At 47.7% G+C, this 8554-nt stretch overlaps 1 pseudogene; it reads right to left on the minus strand.

The window, feature by feature from the left end:
• Nucleotides 1–422: 422 nt before the first annotated feature.
• Nucleotides 423–533, minus strand: LOC120929759 (annotated as a pseudogene).
• Between the last annotated feature and the right edge of the window lie 8021 nt (nucleotides 534–8554).

The following is an 8554-nucleotide window of genomic DNA, read 5'->3' on the forward strand; positions in this document are numbered from 1 at the left end:
CTACTGGGTGCCGGTGTGGTCGCATACGTACCCAGGGACAGATTAGACCCCCAGCTGGGCCCTTGACGGGCTGGGAGGGTTGCCCCTAATTAATACACACACATAGTGTGTATGTATATTAGGTAGGTGCATGCACACACCCTTGGAGGAAACCGGAGTGCCCGTAGGAAACGCACGCAGATACAGGGAGCGACAATGCAAGCTCCAGGCAGATTGGTGTCAGTGTCCGATTCAAACGAATGGCTCACTTGCTGCCAAGTAATGAAATTAACCACTACACCGCCGTGTGCGTAAAACCATTCTGAAACAGACCTATATGAGGCCCTGGACCAGCTGGTCCGCTAGCCTAATCACTTCGGGAGAGAGTCGCGCTCCTCCCCTGTCCAGTGCAAAATGCCACATCGTGATTATCAGTGATTAGCATCAGAATTACACCACCCTGAGTTGTCATTCAAGGCAGTGGGAGAGATAGTGTAATCAGCACTCATCCTCCTCCATTCATCATGTCTGTTTCTCCATAAGGAGGAACAGGTCCGTGAGTAAATGAGACCCCAGAGTAGTGGCCCAATAGGCCGCTAGTCAGACCCCAGCATGAAAACATGGAAAGGGTCAATACTTCGGGTCTGCTATCAGTCAGATCCATATAAGCGGGGGTCCCGTGCAATAGGGAGAGCATCACCTATACATGCCCGGAGAGTCCACCACCGGAGAGGAAGCCCACCTCTGGAAAGGGCTCCCCTCAAAGGAGCACTGAACTGCCCGGCGGTGAGGGACTACAAAAGCCCTCAGCGGCTTTTCTCATTTCGGCATCTAAGAAATTATCAAAGAAGGGCACAGAAGGGAAAAAACCTACACATAGCGGTCTGAATTGTGAATCAAAAAAGACAGAGCCCCTGGCGGAAACCCAGCTGCACTAACCAGCCGAAGAGTCCCGTACAGCAGTGAGAAGCGCACCCATAATGCATTAACCTGCACTGACCCAGATATCTGGTCCACGGCTCCATTACAGAGCATTCCCCAGGGGATAAGGGGGGGAGGGGGCACTCCTTTTGACCCCCGTCCGCATTCCACCCCCACCCTGGCACAAAAGTGTCCAGGACCAATAATGAACCCTGTGTGGGAATCAAGTTGGGGAAGGACCCAGATATTGCTTCGTAGCTTAAGACACATATGCAAACATGCAGGTGCATGCAGCACCTGTCCATGCAGACAAACTGCAGCTACCACTGACTATTTAAGTAGAAAAACCTCCCAGCCACACTCCTGCTGCGCTGCCCCGGGGGGGGGGGGGGGGTGAGAGGAAGGAGAGGGGTCCAGGACTCACCACACCAGAGGGGACTGCCCAGCGCCGCCCGTGTCCCGCACAACTGCTGTGTGTGTGGGGAAAAAAATTGTGAGGAAGCTGTGAGATGCTGTGTGAAGATAACGGCGCTGCACGCCGTAGGAATCAACGCTAGAGGCCGAGGACTCAGGCAAGATGGCCGCCGAGCGCAGCACATCCAAAATATGCTGCATCATGGCAGGCTACAACAAAATGGCCGCCAACGTTTCAATAGAAATGTGTAAAAAAAATGTTTAGCGCTAAAGTACAAACATACATATAAATAATGCTGACACCATGTGTCGTATTGCTGATAAATCAAGCAGGCAATATAATACAAACGTGTAGAGTCAGATATATATAAATAAATAAATAAATAAATATAAAAGACATATGCAAAAGTGCTCCTGTGTCAAACAGTGACTTAAAACATAAATGTGAACTGTTGCTGTATGCAACGACTCTATAATCCAGTGCAGAACGTGAATTGTTGCTGAATGCAACTACTCTATAATAAAGTGCAGTCCGTGCCTCCTTAACCATAAATGTCCGTGATGAAAATGGTTCAATAATGCAAAAAAATTTAATAAATAGATAGTGCAATAATTCCCATGGATAAGAGGCTCAAAAACCTCCCGACAGTCCAAATTTCAGATCGTCCCCTGGTTTAGGGTCCTTTCACACGTGCAGACCGTTTTTTAGATCTGTTTTACATCCGTTTTTCAACAGTTGTCATCCGTTTTTTTTTTTGGTAGAACTTTATTTTTATTACAGATTTTGGTGAAAAACGGATGTTAGCGGATCGGATGTTAAACGGATCGTCCGCTAACATCCGTTTTTCGTCCGTTCTGTTTTTTTGACGGAAGAAAAATAGGGTTTTCTTCCGTTCAAAAAAACGGAGCTTAACGGAGACGGATGTTAACGGACGTTAGCGGATGCTCATCCGCCAACGTACGCTATCCCATTGGAAAGCATTGCAGTCCGTAAACGTGGCGTCCTTTTTCCCCCACAAATAGAGCTTTCTTTTGGTGGTATTTGATCACCTCTGTGATTTTTATTTTTTGCGCTATAAACAAAAATAGAGCGACAATTTTGAAAAAAAATCAATATTTTTTACGTTTTGCTATAATAAATATCCCCCAAAAACATATATAAAATTTTTTGTTTTCCTCAGTTTAGGCCGATACGTATTCTTCTACCTATTTTTGTTATAAAAAAAAAAAAATCGCAATAAGCGTTTATCGATTGGTTTGCGCAAAATTTATAGCGTTTACAAAATAGGGGATAGTTTTATTATTATTTTACTACTAATGGCGGCGATCAGCGATTTTTTTCGTGACTGCGACATTATGGCGGACACTTCGGACAATTTTGACACATTTTTGGGACCACAGCAAAAAATGCATTTAAATTACATTGTTTATTGTGAAAATGAGAGTTGCAGTTTGGGAGTTAACCACAGGGGGCGCTGTAGGAGTTAGGGTTCACCTAGTGTGTGTTTACAACTGTAGGGGGGTGTGGCTGTAGGTCTGACGTCATCGACCGAGTCTCCCTATAAAAGGGATCACTCGATCGATGCAGCTGTGAAGCACGGGGAAGCCGTGTTTTCATACGGCTCTCCCCGTTCTTCAGCTCCGGGGAGCGATCGCGAGGGGGCGGCTAGAAACGAGCCCTCGTCCCGGATCGCTCCTGAAGCCACGGGAACCGCCGCATGTACGGGGGGGGGTCCCGATCGGACCCCCGACCCACGTCTAGGCAGGGACGTACATGGTACGCCAATGTGCCTGTCCGTGCCATTCTGCCGACGTAAATGTACATGCGGCGGTCCGGAAGTGGTTAATGGTACAATAAAAATCGGACTCTTACAATTATAATAAATAAAGTCAGCAGGGTATGATTGCAGTGTATTCATACTGTCTTACTGTGACCTCCGCTGAAGGGTCCCCTGAAGAAGTCACGTGGAGTGTGACGTAACGCCGTAGGGAAATCGAGGCCGACAGCGCAGACCAGGAGCAGCCGGAGGTCACAGTAAGACAGTGTGAATACACTGCAATTATACCCTGCTGACTTTATTTATTATAATTGTAAGATTCCGATTTTTATTGTACCATTAAACTTTTTACCGATAATACTACACTATAGTGGCCTTTTCTCCTCTTGCTGGGCTTGGGCGGGAGCGATCCTCCGCCACCCCCTCCCCCTATTCCAGCTACCTATTTAAGGATACCGGATCACGGAGTACAGTGGACCATTCGTTTGGACACTCCACAGATACAAGGAGGCGGTTATTAAACCTATGTGCCCAACAAAAAGGAGGTGAGAGTTTTGGGAGACAGGTAGAGGAGCACCAGCATGGTTCAATATTACAACTAAACCAGGGGAGGATCTGAAATTTGGACTGGCAGGAGGTTTTTGAGCCTCTTATCCATGGGAATTATTGCATTATCTATTTTTTTAATTTTTTTGCATTATTGAACCATTTTCATCACGGACATTTATGGTTAAGGAGGCACGGACTGCACTTTATTATAGAGTAGTTGCATTCAGCAACAATTCACGTTTTGCACTGGATTATAGAGTCGTTGCATACAGCAACAGTTCACATTTATGTTTTAAGTCACTGTTTGACACAGGAGCACTTTTGCATATGTCCTTTATATTTATATATATATATATATATATATATATATATATATATAATCTATATATCTATCTGACTCTACAGGTTTGTATTATATTGCCTGCTTGATTTATCAGCAATACGACACATGGTGTCAGCATTATTTATATGTATGTTTGTACTTTAGCGCTAATCATTTTTTTACACATTTCTATTTTATGTTCGGTGAACGTCACGAGATTCAGCAGCTTGTTATTTTACTTCTACACATTTATTTATATACTCACAGTAGCGCGAGAGATTCACTTTATACAATGTTTCAATAGAAACTGAAAATCCACAAAAAAAATGTCGCCAGCCCCTCAGAACGGCGGCAAAACACAGGATTTCAAAAGGGGGAACACCTAGAAAGGCTACACAGCACCCCAAAACGTCCAGAAAAGCGGACTCTCACAGTAAAATACACACAGGCCAGGCGCACAGTCCCCTCACCCAGGTGCCCCCCCCCCCCCAATTAGCAGAGGGAAAAAAAGAGAGGATACTCAAACCCCAGGAATGCTCAGCCATAACACCCCCCTAAGAGGGAGGGGGACTGTACTTACCCGTCCACGCGACGACTCGCTGACGCATTCCAGACAGGCAAACAACCGCAATGGATGTAGCCGTCGGCCTGGTCCGCTGTGAATGAGAACACCACAGCCCAGTCATGTGCGGACCTTGGAGCAAAGCTCACTGACCTCCCCAGGAGTCATGGGGTATGTCGTGGCAGACCCAGCCTCTTTGCAAGGGTGTGTGCTCATGCTCGCTGGCCGAACTGAGAAGACTACAGGGATCTATAATATCCAGCCTGTCTCTCAGCCGACAGTTGATAGAAGTCAAAATAAAAATAAAATCTTTTCCTCAGGGTAGGGTTGTCCCGATACCACTTTTTTAGGACTGAGTACAAGTACCGATACTTTTTTTCAAGTAGTCGCCGATACCGAATACCGATACTTTTTTTTAATGTGTCCCCAAATGCAGCCATGTCTCCCCACAAATGCAGCCATGTCCCCCCACAGATGCAGCCATGTCCCCCCCATATCCAGCCATGTCCCCCCATTATCCAGCCATCTGTCTCCCCCCATCCAGCCATCTGTCTCCCCCCCATCCAGCCATCTGTCTCCCCCCATCCAGCCATGTGTCTCCCCCCCATTCAGCCTTGTGTCTCCCCCCCATCCAGCCTTGTGTCTCCCCCCCATCCAGCCTTGTGTCTCCCCCCCATCCAGCCATCTGTCTCCCCCCATCCAGCCTTGTGTCTCCCCCCCATCCAGCCATGTGTCTCCCCCCCCCCCCATCTGTCTCCCCCCCATCCAGCCATCTGTCTCCCCCCATCCAGCCATCTGTCTCCCCCCCATCCAGCCATGTGTCTCCCCCCCATCCAGCCATGTGTCTCCCCCCCATCCAGCCTTGTGTCTCCCCCCCATCCAGCCATGTGTCTCCCCCCCCCCATCTGTCTCCCCCCATCCAGCCATCTGTCTCCCCCCATCCAGCCATCTGTCTCCCCCCCATCCAGCCATGTGTCTCCCCCCCCATCCAGCCTTGTGTCTCCCCCCCATCCAGCCATGTGTCTCCCCCCCCCCATCCAGCCATGTGTCTCCCCCCCCCCATCCAGCCATGTGTCTCCCCCCCCCCCCATCCAGCCATCTGTCTCCCCCCCATCCAGGCATCTGTCTCCCCCCCATCCAGGCATCTGTCTCCCCCCCATCCAGCCATCTGTCTCCCCCCATCCAGCCATGTGTCTCCCCCCCATCCAGCCATGTGTCAAATTTAGAATTTTGCTCCTACATATTTTCTAAGGCTTCTTTGTGGCCTGTTAATGCGGTACAGTAGGTAGTGTACGCAAGTTTATGTAGTGAAAAGGAGTGAGGCCAGGTTACAGACCTATCAAACCAGGAAGTGTACATCATAGCGCTTGAGCATTATGGTCACAAGAGAAATGACAATGTGCAGGCTCCTCAAGGAGTCTGCCATGTGCTAACAAAGCTATATGCAAAACTTCAGCTTTGGTTTAAAGGGAAACTTGGATGTGTAGTCAACATTCAACTACCCTAAGGCAATGTGGTCATCTTGATCTTCCATAAACACTTGGCCAAGTGTTTTTTTTTTTTTTTCAAACTATGCAAGGGGAGGATGCAGAAATGGCCAGACACTGCCTGCACCATTATCTCTTTGATGGGAACTATGGTAATCATAAAACTTTCCAATAAATCACTTCCCCCAGAAAGCAATTGGTCTGATATAGTGACAATGGGCTTTACTGCCCATGCCTACATCTCCACAGTAACTGCAAAAGTACACTACGGAAGCGCGGCTGTCTCCCCCCCCCATCCAGCCATCTGTCTCCCCCCCATCCAGCCATCTGTCTCCCCCCCATCCAGCCATCTGTCTCCCCCCCATCCAGCCATCTGTCTCCCCCCCCCATCCAGCCATCTGTCTCCCCCCCATCCAGCCATCTGTCTCCCCCCCATCCAGCCATGTTTCCCCCCCATATGCAGCCATGGCCCGCTTACCTGCTACCGCCGACTGTGTACAGTACTACGGCCAGGAACATTACAGCTTTGAATAGCTTTAATGATTGGAGCCACGCTGCGTGTATAGACACTCCCCCTCGCTCGGGATTGGACAGTTCACCCGAGCAAGGGGGAGTGTCTATGCGCGGTGCCAATCATTACAGCTATTCAAAGCTGTAATGTTCCCGCCCGTATTACACAGTCGGCGGTAGCGGGGATGCGGCGTAACGGCAGCGAATCGCGGCGGTGGTTTGCGGCTCCGGTGGCGGGGGGGTTAAGTATTCTATTTGTGTATCGGGGCAGGGTATCGGCGTCTGAGTACCGCCGAAAAAACTCAGAATCGGTCCCGATACCGATACTAGTATCGGTATCGGGACAACCCTACCTCAGGGCGCTGGGCCCAAAGGGAGCCATACGTCCTTCTCCTTTGCTAGGCAGAACGAAACTGAGGCTGCAAGCTGCAGTGAGGAGGGTTATGTCTGGAGGGACCGCCCCCTGGGCGGGGCTATTCAATTCTTAATGTAACATGTATTTAACATGTTTCTGCCTAGTCCTCTACTGTAAACAGGGAACATAACCCACTTGTCAAGATTTAAGGAGCTGTGTCCGTCCATGGATGACAAGAGAAAAGTATTTTGTATGGCTAATATGTCTAGAAGGATCTCAGATTTCCAAGTCTCAAGCCATAAACTACCTTGTTGCTGAAATTATCAGGCAAAATGGCTCTAGTCTCTTTAACACTATACAGAGGTCTGCATCTTTGCAGCCTGGGTTAGAACATCATCCTTCTGGCTTAGCCAAACTAAAGTGTTTGACGTACCACAAGCATTAAAAATGATTCAAGGTTGAAGAGAGACATAGAATTGGCCCTTCAAGGAGAAAACAATAGGCTCGTCAGGCCTAATGACATCAGAAAAAAACAATCGCTGTCCAATGAAGACAATCGCAGTGGTGCGGATCAAGTTAGCCAAGGGGCTTGGATGGCTAGGACAAATCCATCAATTGAGGGCAAATACGACCTGGTCTACATTCAACACGTTGTGGGCCCATTTTGTTGACCCAGCAGCCTTAGCTACAAAACATCTCAGACGTCAGTGGGGATAGATCTAATCCTCAACTTAAGCCCCAGACCATTATGCAGCTTAACCACTTAAGACCCGGACCATTATGCAGGTTAAGGACCTTGCCCCTTTTTGCGATTCGGCACTGCATCGCTTTAACTGACAATTGAGCGGTCGTGCGACGTGGCTCCCAAACAAAATTGGCGTCCTTTTTTCCCCACAAATAGAGCTTTCTTTTGGTGGTATTTGATCACCTCTGCGGTTTTTATTTTTTGTGCTATAAACAAAAATAGAGCGACAATTTTGAAAAAAAATGCAATATTTTTTACTTTTTGCTATAATAAATATCACGAATATATATATATATATATATATATATATATGGAAAAAAAAACGTTTTTTCCTCAGTTTAGGCAGATACATATTCTTCTACATATTTTTGGTAAAAAAATAAAATAAAATCGCAATAAGCATTTATTGATTTGTTGGCGCAAAATTTATAGCGTCTACCAAATAGAAGATAGTTTTATTGCATTTTTATTAATAATTTTTTTTTTCTAGTAATGGACACATCGGACACCTTTGATACTATTTTGGGACCATTGTCATTTTTACAGCGAACAGTACTATAAAAATGCACCGGTTACTGTAAAAATTACACTGAAGGGAAGGGGTTAACAAGGTGGGGGTGCTGTAGGGGTTAAGTGCGCCCTAATGTGTGATTCTTACTGTGGGGGGGGGGGAGGCGTGGCTTGGCGTGTGACATCACTGATCATCGTTCCCTATGACAGGGAACAGACGATCAGATACAGGCTCACTAAGAAGCATGGGGAGAGGTTTGTTTACACTTACCTCTCTCCGTTCTTCCTCTCTGTGACCTGATCGCGGGACACCAGCGGTGATCGGGTCCGCTGTTCCCGCGGGGACGGTCACGGAGAAGAGGACCCATGGCTGGGATCTTAAAAAGGGGACGTACATGTATGCCCCTGTGCCCAGCTGTGCC

The sequence above is a fragment of the Rana temporaria genome, chromosome 2 (assembly GCF_905171775.1).
Source record: "Rana temporaria chromosome 2, aRanTem1.1, whole genome shotgun sequence".
NCBI lineage: Eukaryota > Metazoa > Chordata > Amphibia > Anura > Ranidae > Rana > Rana temporaria.